The following is a 13,358-nucleotide window of genomic DNA, read 5'->3' as shown; positions in this document are numbered from 1 at the left end:
AAAATAAAATGGATGTTCCAGACTTAGCTCTAAATAGTAAAAAAAAACCATCCTTAACATCTGTCTCCAGAAGACTCAGTTTGCCATATCACCAAGAAAATACTGATGAACCACAGAAAGAAATTCTCTCCATGTTGAAATTAATACAAGAAACAATCGCTTTAGCTCATGATGAGATTAAAAATAACACAAAGAATAGTATAATATACATTGAGTAGTCACTTCCAAGTTATTCACCTGGTAATATAAGAATGGCAGGCACTTATAAATCTCTCTTAGCCTTGAATGAGTGCTAACCAAACCAGGCAATTTTGTTAGGGACAGACTGTTTATTTCTTCCTTTTATTAAATTACCAAATAAGCTTTGAAGGTATTAAATTAAAGCATAATATTTATTTATTCATCATATTTACATAGCCACCCATCTCACCAATCACTCATCAAGTGATTCCGCATGGCATACAGCAAAGATTAAACAATATACACAAATTAATATCATTATTAATATTAAAAACTTTAGAATTATAAAAAGCACAAAACTAAAACACAATAACAAAGAGACTGACTGAACAGCAGGTGTTAATTACATGGGAGCCATATGTCGTTGTATTTGCCCTGAGAGTTTATTTATAATAAGTGATCAAGATGAGTTCTTCTGAATTAAAGCTCCCTCTCACAGAAGTGTTAGTTTTCTTGATCCTTATGCTTGGACATAAAGACATAATTTAAATCAGATAAATAAAGAAATCCTCATCGTCATCCTTACTAGAATAAATACTGTAAATAGTTCGCTTTCTACTCAAGTTGACGCCACAGTCACAAAAAGTGCTACAAGAGGGCAGGATAGTTTATTGGCACAGCAGAAGGACCTGGACAGTCAACATTTTCCAAATAAGTATCCCTTTACGCAAAGCCACCAAAGCTCCACAAAGGCTTTTTATATTTCTGTTTTGTAGCACTGAATATTCCTTCCTCAGCAAACTGTGTTTTGAAGGGCTTGTAATTAGAAGTACTTTCTTCTAAAGTAATTATACAGTAGGATTGCACAATTAATGGCACAAATGCAGCATCATTTACTCAGAAGTATGTCTCCTTGTACTTAGTGCTAATTCCCAGAGTTGTACCTACTTGAAGACTGGCAGAAAGCTCTGAAACAGTTATTGACCGTTGCTATAGTAACAACATTTGTATAATCAACAATTAAATGCATTCTCTGTAATGAGATCAGATATTTTCTAGCAGGAGAAGCTAACCCGAGGATTAAAAGGAAAGTACAGTAGTCATTTTCTTTCATATAAGTACAACGGTTATATTTTAATTTGCTTTAATTGCTTTTCTGTAATTCAAATATATACATCATTAGCTGTATGGCAGATGGAATATGAAGTTTAAATTATCTCAAAATCAAATTATCTAGATAGGCAAAGGCAAATTGCTTTTAAGGACAAGGAAGATATATTTCATAAGGTCACTCATAAATAAGACAGAAGTTACTATAATCTTTGGTCAGTCTTGAGGCCTGCAAAATGCTAATCTTTCTCTCACATTAAAAAACTCGACTCCATAGTTTTTTGATCTATTAATCTAAAATGTTGCACATTTCTTTTTCTTAGGGATATGACTATGATATATGTCATTTCCACATAAATTCCCCCCCCCTTAACAGAGAAGGGGAAGGGAAAATTAATTACAGGAAGTCCTCAACTTACTATCACAACTGGGACTCAACTTCTTTTGCTAAGTGAGATGATTGGTAAGTGAATCATGCCAATTTTGCCACCTTTTTCCTGTGGTTGTTAAGTGAATCACACGGTTTTAAGCAAATCTAGCTTCTGTCCTTGACTTTGTTGGCCGGACAGGCTGACTGGGAAAGTCGTAAACGGCAATCACAAGACCCCAAGAGACAATGCAACCATCACAAATACATGTTAGTTTAGCACCTGGATTTTGATCATGTGATAGTGGGGACACCACATCAATAGTAAGTGCAAGGACTGGTTGTGAGTCACTTATTCCAGTGGGGTTGTAACTTTGAACTGCCACTAAATGAATGGTTGTAAGCCAAGGGCTACCTGTCACACACATACAGTACACACTCAAAACCACTACTGCATGTTGGTCAAACTCAACAAATTTAAGAAGTACATATTTCAACTCCCAGAATTCCCCAGCCAGGTCCACACATCTTGAAGTTGCTGAGTTTGATAAACACTATAATAGTTCTAGGTTTCTCAAAATGTATGGTCTTCTCAGCTATGGCCTTCTATTTGCTTGCTAATCAAACCAATGGGAATTGCGATACCCTAGTCCATGAGTCATAAAAGAGCCGAGGTTGCCTACCCCTGCCCTAGAACATCTGTTGTAGCCTCCTTAGAAATGTCAGCCTCACATACAGCATTTCATCTCCTTTTCCTAGATTTATAAAGGAAGGACCTTTCACTGTCTCCTGATCCCATATCGCTAACATGCTGAAGCCAGCTTTCCTGTCACCAGCCTTCCCTCCATAGTCATTCAGGGGTGCTGGATAGTTGGAGCAGGCTGAGAAAGGCCCCCATCTCCTATTGCAGCTGGGTTGAAAGCAAGAGCTACATCAGGATTTAGTCCCTGAGAGGGCCCCAAGAGAATATGCATTGGCCAGCCAGTGAAAACATAAACTATAATAGCATTTAATAGCTCGCATTCTGGGCAATCTCAAGGTCACTTGGTTACACACACTGAGGAACTGCAGAAATTAATCCTGCATCAACATCTATTTTGCAATGGATGACAGAAATCAATTGAGGGTTAATTCACTGGATATGAGTGATGAAGTGCCTCTGAGGAAAAAACCAGGAGCAGCAACAATGCCTAGAGGGAGGCTATTGTTATAATTCATCTTCCCTCCAATGAAGCAGATTATGTTGGAGGTGTTTTCCAGTGGTAGCCCAAGCAGGAGTGACTGCACCAAAATGTTACGCTAAACTGACAAGTGTCACCTTTATCATTCTTTCCTACCAAAGCAAAGATGCCTCATTAGGCAAACAAGGACAGAAGGGAAAAGAAAAGGCAGATACACTCCTTCCTTGGACCTGCCTGCCACGTCGAAATAAGCCAAGCAGGGCTGTGGCTGGCCTTAGGAATTCCCATGCAAATGTTCTGAGAACATTGCCTTGCTGCGTTCCCCTCGCCTCCTGCCAACATAGAGAAGTGGACGTGCAGCCCAGGAGAACACCAACTGTAAGCCAAAAGGGATTTTGGCACAGAATTAAATTCTAGTTATAATACTGTAGATAGGTCCATAAGGAAACTTTGCTTGCCAAATGTGAAATAAGATGCTTCAGAAGAACAAATTACACTGTAGCTTTCTAGGATGAACGCTCAAGGACATTAAACCATCTAAGTCCATAAATGGGATCACTTCTTCCCATTTTGAGAAAATAAAATCAGTTTATTTCCAAAACAGAAAATCTGACTTTTTAAAATTACATTATGTGCTTCATGACCTCAAATTTAACATCTGAAAATGTGAATGAGAGTTTATTGTTATTCATAGCATACAGGATGGGTTTATTTGAGGGACAATACGGGAGTCATGTAAAAGAGAGGGTATCATCAATACAAAATGGTAGGAAAATTAAAAAAATACCCATATTCTAGTTCCAGATATGTGCTTATTGGAAGTTGCAGGGGAACATTGATGGAGACCAGGAGACAAAAGATATGTCTTGTTTTAAACTTTAAGCCATCATACGTATACATCTGGCAGCCAAACTACGGTAAGTGAAATCATGGACTACCATTAGGTGCATAGTGTTGGCAAAGATGTTCAGCCATATCAGCAATACACACACACACACACACACACACACACACACACACACACACGAGACAGAGAGGTAGTCTTTGGCTTATGACCAGTCATTTAATCACCCTTTGAAGTCTGGCTGTTGTAAAATGTCACGTCCACCCCCTGCAGTCACATGACCATATTTTGCGCACTTAGCAACTGGCTCATATTTATGACCATTTGCAGCATCCCATAGTCAAATAACTGTGATTTGGATATTTTGCCGGTTTCTGGCTAAAACTGAAACAGAATCAGAATGTAAGGACCTACCTCAGCTAAGCCACCCAAAAAAGCAAAACTCTTGAAACAGACATTGTCTCAAAAGGAACTTTTATTAGGAGTTAGTGACAGCAGGGAATCAAGGCAAGGTCTGAGGAAAAAAGCTGCGAAGCATTATATTAAAAGCAACATTCAGTACTCCCCCCACCCCCAGTCTCAGTGTTCATTTGACTCCCAGCCAATCCACAGGTGGCATAGTGTTTTGGTTAAAATACATTTCTTTGGGGACCTGACATAGAATCAGAATAACAGAGTTGGAAAGGACCTTGTAGGTCATCTATAGTAGTCCACCACCACCCTACCCAAGCGGGAGACCCTGCACCATTTCTGACAGATGGCAGTCCAGTCTCTTCTTGAATGCTTCCAGTGATGAAATTCCACAACATCTGAAGGCAAACTGTTCCACTGGTTGTTCTCACTGTCAGAAAATTTCTCCTTATCTCTAGGTTGAAAACTGCCCATTTGTGAGAATGGATACACTTAACGACTGTATGATTTGCTTAACAGCTATGTAATTTGGACTCATGACTACATGACCACTGTAAAAGTGATAGAAAAGTGGATCCAGTCACGTGGATGCCTTGACTTATTACCACAACTACTTATGATTGAAATTCCAGTCCTAATTGCCTGTGGGTGCTCCAACATTGGAGATTGTTAAGAAGAGATTGGGCAACCATTTGTCTGAAATGGTATAATGTTTCTTGCTTAAGCAGGGAGTTGGACTAGAAGACCTCCAAGGTCCCTTCCAACTCTCTTATTCTGTTATGTGTAGATAGAACTATGATTTGGAACTGTCTACAGACTCTGACCACTGACTTATTTATTTTATTTATTTTATTTTATTGAGATTTCTATACCGCCCTTCTCCCTAAGGGACTCAGGGAGGTTCACAGGGCATATATAAATAACAGTACAAAAATTAAAAGAAAATTAAACTAATGCCCAATTAAAATACAAGAATGATAAAATAATAAAAACCAATAAAAAACCCATATACCCCTATCAGGCCAGACCAGCTAATTCAAATAAATGGGTCTTCAACCCGCGACGGAAGGATCGAAGGTCCGATGCCGTCCGGAGCTCAACCGGCAGTTGGTTCCATAATGCCGGAGCACCCACAGAGAAGGCCCTCCCCCTGGGGGCCACCAGTTGACATTCCCTGACCGGAGGCACCCTGAGGAGGCCCTCTCTGTGGGCACGCACAGGGCGGAGGGGAGTTGACGCCGGCAGCAGGTGGTCCTCGAGGTATCGCGGACCCATGCCATGTAAGGACTTAAAGATCATAACCAAGACCTTGAACCTTACCCGGAAGACAACTGGTAACCAATGCAGCTCGTGGAGCAAAGGTGTAACATGGGAGTACCGGGAAACTCCCAAGACAACTCTCGCGGCTGCATTCTGTACCAGTTGGAGCCTCCGAGTAGTCTTCAAGGGAAGCCCCATGTAGAGAGCATTACAATAGTCTAGGCGAGAGGTCACGAGCGCATGAGTGACTGCACACAAGGCATCCCAGTCCAGATAGGGCCGCAACTGGCGCACCAGGCGAACCTGGGCAAAAGCCCCCCTAGTCACGGCCACTATATGATCTTCCAGAGTAAGTCGTGAATCTAGGAGGACTCCCAAGTTGCGAGCCCTATCCACAGGGGGTAAAAGCTCACCCCCCCATAGAAAGCGATGGAACATTTTGAATGTCCCGGGATGCCGGAATGTACAGCCACTCAGTCTTGTCAGGGTTGAGTTGAAGTCTGTTCCTCCCCATCCAGACCTGAACCGCCTCCAGGCAACGGGACATCACAGCGAGGGCATCACTGGGGTGGTTTGGGGTCGAAATGAAAAGTTGGGTATCATCGGCATATTGATGATACCCAACTCCAAAATCACGAATGATCTCACCCAGCAGTTTCATGTAGATGTTGAACAGGAGAGGCGAGAGGACCGATCCCTGAGGAACTCCACAAGCGAGAGTCCTAGGGGTCGACCTCTGCCCCCCTGCCAACACCGACTGCGAGCGTCCCAGGAGATAGGAGGAGAACCACTGAAAAACTGTGCCTCCCACTCCCAATCCCCTGAGATGCTGCAGCAGGATACCATGGTCGATGGTATCGAAAGCCGCCGAGAGGTCTAATAGGACTAGGACAGAGGAATATCCCCTATCCCGAGCCCTCCAGAGATCATTCACCAGAGCAACCAATGCCGTCTCCGTGCTGTACCCGGGCCTGAAACCCGATTGGTAAGGGTCCAGATAATCCGCTTCATCCAGGACCAGAGGGAGCTGATGCGCCACCACACTCTCAACAACCTTCGCAAGAAAGCGAAGGTTGGAGACTGGACGAAAGTTGTTCAATACAGCTGGGTCCAAGGCAGGCTTCTTGAGGAGAGGTCTCACCACTGCCTCCTTCAAGACGGTGGGGAAATAACCCTCACTCAAAGAAGCAGATATAACCGCCTGGAGCCAGCCTCGTGTCCTCTCCCTAGCTGCATAAACCAGCCAAGAAGGGCACGGATCCAATAAACATGTGGTGGAGCTCAGCCTCCCCATAATCCTGTCCACTTCATCAGGGGTCACAGAATCAAACTCCTCCCAGATAACATTGACAGGACCGCCCGTGTCCTGATCGCCAGACTCTGCCCAGCTGGAGTCCAAACCGGTCCGAATCCGAGTGATTTTATCAGGGATCCTCCCTCACCTCCTGATTAAGAAGGGAGCGAGTCACCCTAAACAAGGCGGCCGGGCGGTTATCTGCGGACGCGATGAGGGTAGAGAAGTAATTACACCTCGCCGCCCTCATCGCTGTGAGATAAGACCTAATGTAGGTTCTTAACCGCAACTGGTCGGATTCAGATCGGCTGGACCTCCAGCAGCTCTCTAGGCCCCGTTTCCAACGCTTCATCTCCCGGAGCTCCGCGGAGAACCATGGAGCTCGCTGGGATCTGCACCGGGTCAGGGGCCACAAGGGTACAACCCGGTCAAGTGCCTCAGTGGCTGCCCTTTCCCAGGCTTCCACTAAGGCATCCGCCGAGTTGTGAGCAATGGAGGCAGGTGGGGACCCCAGTGCCGCTTGGAATCTATCAGGATCCATTAAGCGTCTGGGGCGGTACCATCTAATTGGCTCCGTACCCCCACGGCGGGGGGTGGCAAAATGGAAGACGAGCCGCAGGAGGTGATGATCGGTCCATGACAGGGGCATGATAAATGGAAAGCCCCCACCAAGATCATCCAACCACCGTCCAGATAAAAAAATCAGGTCAAGGGTGTGGCCTCCCTCATGAGTTGGTTCAGAAATTACTTGCGTCAGGTCCATGGCCGTCATGGAAGCCATGAACTCCCGAGCTAGCTCAGATGAGCCTCCCAGGGATGGTAGATTGAAGTCTCCCAAAACTATAAGTTTGGGGAACTCAACCACCAACCCCGAGAGGATATCGAGCAGCTCGGGCAGGGCTGCTGCTGCGCAACTAGGCGAAATGTACACCAGCAGCAAGCCCAACTGCGCCCCAGAACCAAATCTCACAAAGAGAGACTCACACCCGACTATCTGAAGAACGGTGGTCTCCCGCAGACATAAGGTCTCCCTAATGATCACCGCCACACCCCCACCCCTACCTTGAGCTCGTGGCCGGTGTAGCACCCGGAAGCCTGGTGGGGAAAGGTCAACCAAAGGGACCCCACCCTCTGGGCCCAACCAAGTCTCTGTGATGCAAGCCAGGTCCGCATGCTCACCCTCAACTATATCCCTAACAAGGGGAGCTTTGTTAACCACGGACCTGGCATTCAGGTACACCAGCCGGAGCTCAGGAGGCTGCACATCCTCGCTCCCGGAACCTCGGGGAAGAAGCAGAGGGTCGGAGCGCCTCACCGCTTGTAAATAGCAGAGACCGCCCTCCCGGTAACGATACGGCCCCCTGTCTATCCGCCTACTGCCATTCCCCGTCGTGGGAATTGGTAATCCCACGACCCGCTCATGAGCCCCGGAGACAACGAGACCCTGTTCTCCCCCCGCGCGGTCAGACCCAAGTCTGGCCTGAGCCATGGTTGATTGGCCACCCCCCATAGCCAGACAACCCCCATCTCCCACCCCTCTCCCCAACCCCATAAAAACTTAACTTTGTTTTATCCTGAAATGAATCCTCTTTTGAAGGATCTGAAAAAAGCAATAGGAACCGTGGTAAAACGTCATCCTACTAAGATAATTAAAGGAAAAAAATTGCCTGCACATTTTTATTAATTAAATTTATGTAAATTCCTCAGGAACTGAAGAATGTATTTGCATAGCCAATTAAGAATTTTAGCCCAACCAGTAAATACACCCAAGGATGATTTTTTAGATCTCTAGATAAGAAACATACATACTTAAAAAAACCTCCGTAGCTGTCCAAGCTCCCAAAGTTCATAACTAAAGATGAGTCACTGAAGTAATATCAAAAGCCTTGTTTGCCTGAAGGTTCCGTTCTTATATTAGAAAAACCGTTACAGCAATCAAGATTTCCAGCATTCCAACACAGGGCATACTCTATCTATAGTCTTCTTTGCTCCAGATCATCCCAGTTTGATTTTAGGTTAAGCTAGTATATTGAAGTTGAATGTCTAGAAGAATATTCTTTTTGAATCCAGACATTCCATGTCTTCATGTTAAACAGATTTTTAAAATCTTTGTCTAGATTTTCTAGGGAAACTTCCAGTTAATTATTGTGATATCACCTGCATCCATGTGTATATAGAAAAAGAGGCAGGTTGAAGATGTTACGGTATTGTGATGCAACCCTAACCCTCTTGTGCACGCATTAAAGTTAAACAACTTCGAACAGACACTAAGCAAACTGTTGTAAGTCGAGGACTACCTGTACATCATCACTTTTTTCCTTTTTTTTTTTGGTCATCAAGTTTTTGACACCTTGCTAGGTGACTGGTGGTACTTGGATGTTACCATATCCTAAAAGTGGTACAATGGGTGAAAAGGTTGAAAAGCTCTGATCTAGGAGAAAGAACATAGGCCAGAAGATCACAAAGAAGAAATACAACCACACAAGCAAGAAGCAGGAAATACTCCATATACAGAGAGAGAGAGAGAGAGAGAGAGAGAGAGAGAGAGCAGAAAAGATCATAGCAAAAAAGTAAACAAATATGAGTTATACCTCCATAAGCAGCTAGTAAAGCAACAGTTTTTTCAATTCTGCCAGTTAATAGGATTTATTTATTTATTTATTTTCCCTAAATTTCAATGCTAATTATTTATAATAGAAAGTATCAACAAATCTAATAAAAACTAGCCATGAATGTAAAAAGCCAGCAAAACTGCTGAAGCTATTCAGTGCACTGGGCCAAGTGCCACATAACTAGCTGTTCGCCTTCTTAGATCTTAAGCCTATCTTCTGGAGTATTGGCTATTCCTGCCAGCTTGGTGTCGTCTGCAAATTTGATGAGTTCCCTTATTATTATTATTATTATTATTATTATTATTATTATTATTATTATTATTATTATTATTATTATTATTATTATTATCTTTTTCCTTTGTCAATGTTTATGAATTAATAGTGTTGAAAAACAGCACATTTATTATTTCTGTATTATCATGCTAGGAGATAACAGGAAAACTTTCACTACAGTCTGGACTCATCACTGGCCAGAGTTTGAATAATGAGATACACTGCCCCAGGAACAACTCAAGAAGAGAGGACTCCTGTCCTTGACAGAGGTACCACTCTAGGAAGTCCTCTGGCCCTACAGCTGAAGGCCTGCCTACGTCATGTATTGGGCAAGTTATACATTTTGTATGCAAACTGTGCTGACACGCAGCATTCAGCTTAGCTGGATCCATGGTCAACCTTGCCCCATCAATTTGTGGCATCTCTAGCCTGCCAGTGCTTTATCTTTGGGGAAATCATTTTAGAATATCTTGAGAAGGAGCTCGCAATAGCAATCAATTAGGCCATTGCTTCTGATGCCTATAATACAGGTCTTTGAAATCCCTGACTAATTCATGTGGGGGCAAGGTAGGATTTGCTTCTATTATGAGCCGTGGTGGCGCAGTCTTTAGAATGCTGTGTTGCAGGCTGATTCGGCCCACAGCCAGGAGTTCGATCCTGACGCAGCTCAGAGTTGACTCAGCCGTCTATCCTCCCAAGGTCAGGAAAACGAGGAGCCAGATTGTTAGGGGCAATATGCCAATATTTGTAAACTGCTCAGAGAGTGCTATAAAGCACTATGGAAGCTATATAAGTCTAAGGGCTATTGCTATTGCTATTACTATTAAATGCAAATTTTCCAACTGAAACATTCATATATAATCTGTGATTCCCATAAAGCCCTATTTGTTTAAGGCTCATGATCCATTTGTCATTAACTGAACATTTTTATCTTTCAAGAAAGACAAAAAAGGTCAAGCCAATGAAACAAAATAAATCATGCAACCATTTGGCGCTTTGAAACTGTCGGTTTTCATGCATACACTCACCTATATATAGCAATAGAGATGGGACAGGAATACATTGAGTTCATTATAAACTCAGTGGGAACCTCACTTTGACCTTTTTGATGAATAATTTATTACAGAAAACACATATTAGAATGTTATTCCTAGGGCTTCTGATATTTCCTGCTTCAACTTGCAGTTTCAAACAATCCTTGCAGACCATGAAGAATTTTGCCTGTTCTCTGTTCAAAAGAACATTGGGAGTAAAAAAAAAAAAAGCTTCAACAGCATTTTGTTCCTGCAGTTCATTCCTTTGACTGAACGCTGGTTTTTGTCCTAACTCCACTGCACACGTGGAAGGAGAAAGCAGCAATCCAGAAATTCAGCCCCAAGAAAGTTTTTTTTTCCTCTCAGTGGGAATTCAAACCAAAACAAAGGGTAGAATGTTACATGGGTATATGAGCACAAAGGCATACCGATTTTCTCATACACCACTGAGGTCCATTCAGAGGCACATTGAGAAAATCATGTTTCTCAGTTGTAACTTTAATCACAGAAAACAAAATCCCACAGTCAACAGCAAAGTAAAGAAATATGGCAGATTGCTTCATCAGTGTACCTATGTGGAAAGACTGAAACTGAAATGGGATACTATTTCTTGGAATTAGAGTAGAACTGGGGAATTAGAGGCACATCCTTACAGGCATCTGTAAAAACTTGGAAGCTATTCTTCAATAATGTTGCTGTGCAAGCATTATTAGTTTTGAATGTCAACTATAGGACTTTTCAGCAATATGTAATCAAAAAAGTTTTTCACTCACTGTTTACAAAAATACTTTATCAGACTGAAAAAGAAAAGATGGCTTGAGAGGCTGCCAGATGTCTTCAAATCCAAATGTTGGCAGGCTTATGAAACCCAAACTGTTGCCTCCTGGGATACTGGCAACTTGAATAATCTAGCACTGTTTTTTTTTTAAGCAACATACTATCTTGCCTTCGAAATAACCAAGAATATGAATTATCAAGCAGTTTGGGAAAAAGAGGATGGAGAAGACATCTTATCTGCTGCAGAAGTGATTCATATTTGCCAGATGGCACAACTCCTTATAAGGAGAACTGGTGGTTGTAGGACAATGCCCAAACAAATTGGTCAATTCAATTAATCTCAATTAAACTACAAGTAAGCTAGCAGTTATACTTCCAAGCATGTCATCTGAACTTGGTGTTGCGTTAGCCAAAGCCATTTCAATACTTTGACAATACTCCACATTTATTCTGTTCTTCATGTCTTCTGAGAAGATGTGAAGAATCCACATATTCTCTCATTGTTGCTTGAAGATATCTTCCTAACTTTCTTTAAGGACATGCCTTCTTCTCAACCCAGCCTACAGCTGAAGCCAGCTAATTTCATATTGTACTAGCCAAATCTTTAAATGACATTTTCCATCGTCTCTAGATGCAAGTCCCACAATATGTAGGAACGAGGCTTCTTCAGTGGCAACCACGGTTATGATGAGTCAGGGTTGGGATCGGCTTAGTTCTGATTGACTATCTTTAGCTTCTGCAGGGACCTAAAATCACTAGAGTCACTTTTGACTTGGTTAGCAGGATTGATCAGGCATTGGTCACCTCCTCATGCAATGCCTAATCAGTGTTTATGCTGGTTTCTATAAGTCCCGCAGTCTTGTGCAAGACTGATAAACATGTGGAATATATACCATGAGTGAAGCAATTTGCAGTCATGATGAATCTACCCAACAGCACCTGACAACAGATCTCCCTGTTTAGCTTTTTTTAGACAGGCAGCAAGAGAGAAAATGAAAGAAGTAGGAGTGAAAGATAAGTGATGGAGATAGCAAGAGTGTTGGGGGAGGGAAGAAGGCCACAAGACCAAATGGCAATTTTTGCAGTTTTATAACCAATGTGAAGTTGGGAAGGGGTGGTGGTTTCAGAGCTACACCACTTATTTGTAAAATAATTTAGATTTATTTTTCTGAATTTGAAACTTTAAGGGGGAATGCCATATGCAGAGAAACGAAGAGCATGGAAAGCAACAGAGGTATATTTGTTAGTGCTTAATCCTTTCTACTTCCGGTTCTCATCCAAACCAAGCTACCATTTCTTTCCAGTCTTTCCAGGCCTTAGGGAAAAAACCGTTTTCTTCCCATTAGGCTGAACACTTGGGGCCTACTCTGATACGTCTTTACACTTTTCTTCTTCCTTTCTTTAATCGTTCCTTAATACTTTTTGTTGCAGTCCATTTATTCACAGCAAGTCTGAACTGTTTTCTTGAGATCAAGTTCCATTTATTAGTGCAGTGGGTTGCTCCCCTAATCTCTGTTACATCAGAGTGTCTGGTTATAAAGAACAGACATAACACTCTCCGCAAGGTTAAAGCCCAGTTCTGCAGGTTATATTTTATATTTCAAGTTCTGTACTCTTTCTTCTTTTACTATTAATCTATGTGTAACCAGAGGTTATAATAAACTTCATTGTTTTGTCGTATTGCATTCTTTGTTGTGTATGGGTACCTTACCTAGCATCACCAAGTCTACGAGCAGATTTGAAATAGACCACAGAGAATCCTGATATCCCCTTGATCTCTAAGACTTTGCTGAACAGGCACGGTGAAGAAGTTACAAGTGTAAGAACTTTTGAGAAGAGGTATTTAACTTTCTTCTTCTTTCATAAAATCATAACTATTGAAATAAATGAACTAAAACTATACTTTTGTTAAACTTCCTGTTTGTTCATTTATTCATTCATTCATTTAGCGCACGGAAACAATTATATAAAACAACTACGTCGTGCACAGAAGCAACTAAATTTCTGCAATTATT

This window comes from Vipera ursinii, assembly GCF_947247035.1.
Source record: "Vipera ursinii genome assembly, chromosome: 1".
Taxonomy (NCBI): domain Eukaryota; kingdom Metazoa; phylum Chordata; class Lepidosauria; order Squamata; family Viperidae; genus Vipera; species Vipera ursinii.
This window is presented reverse-complemented; position numbering follows the sequence as displayed.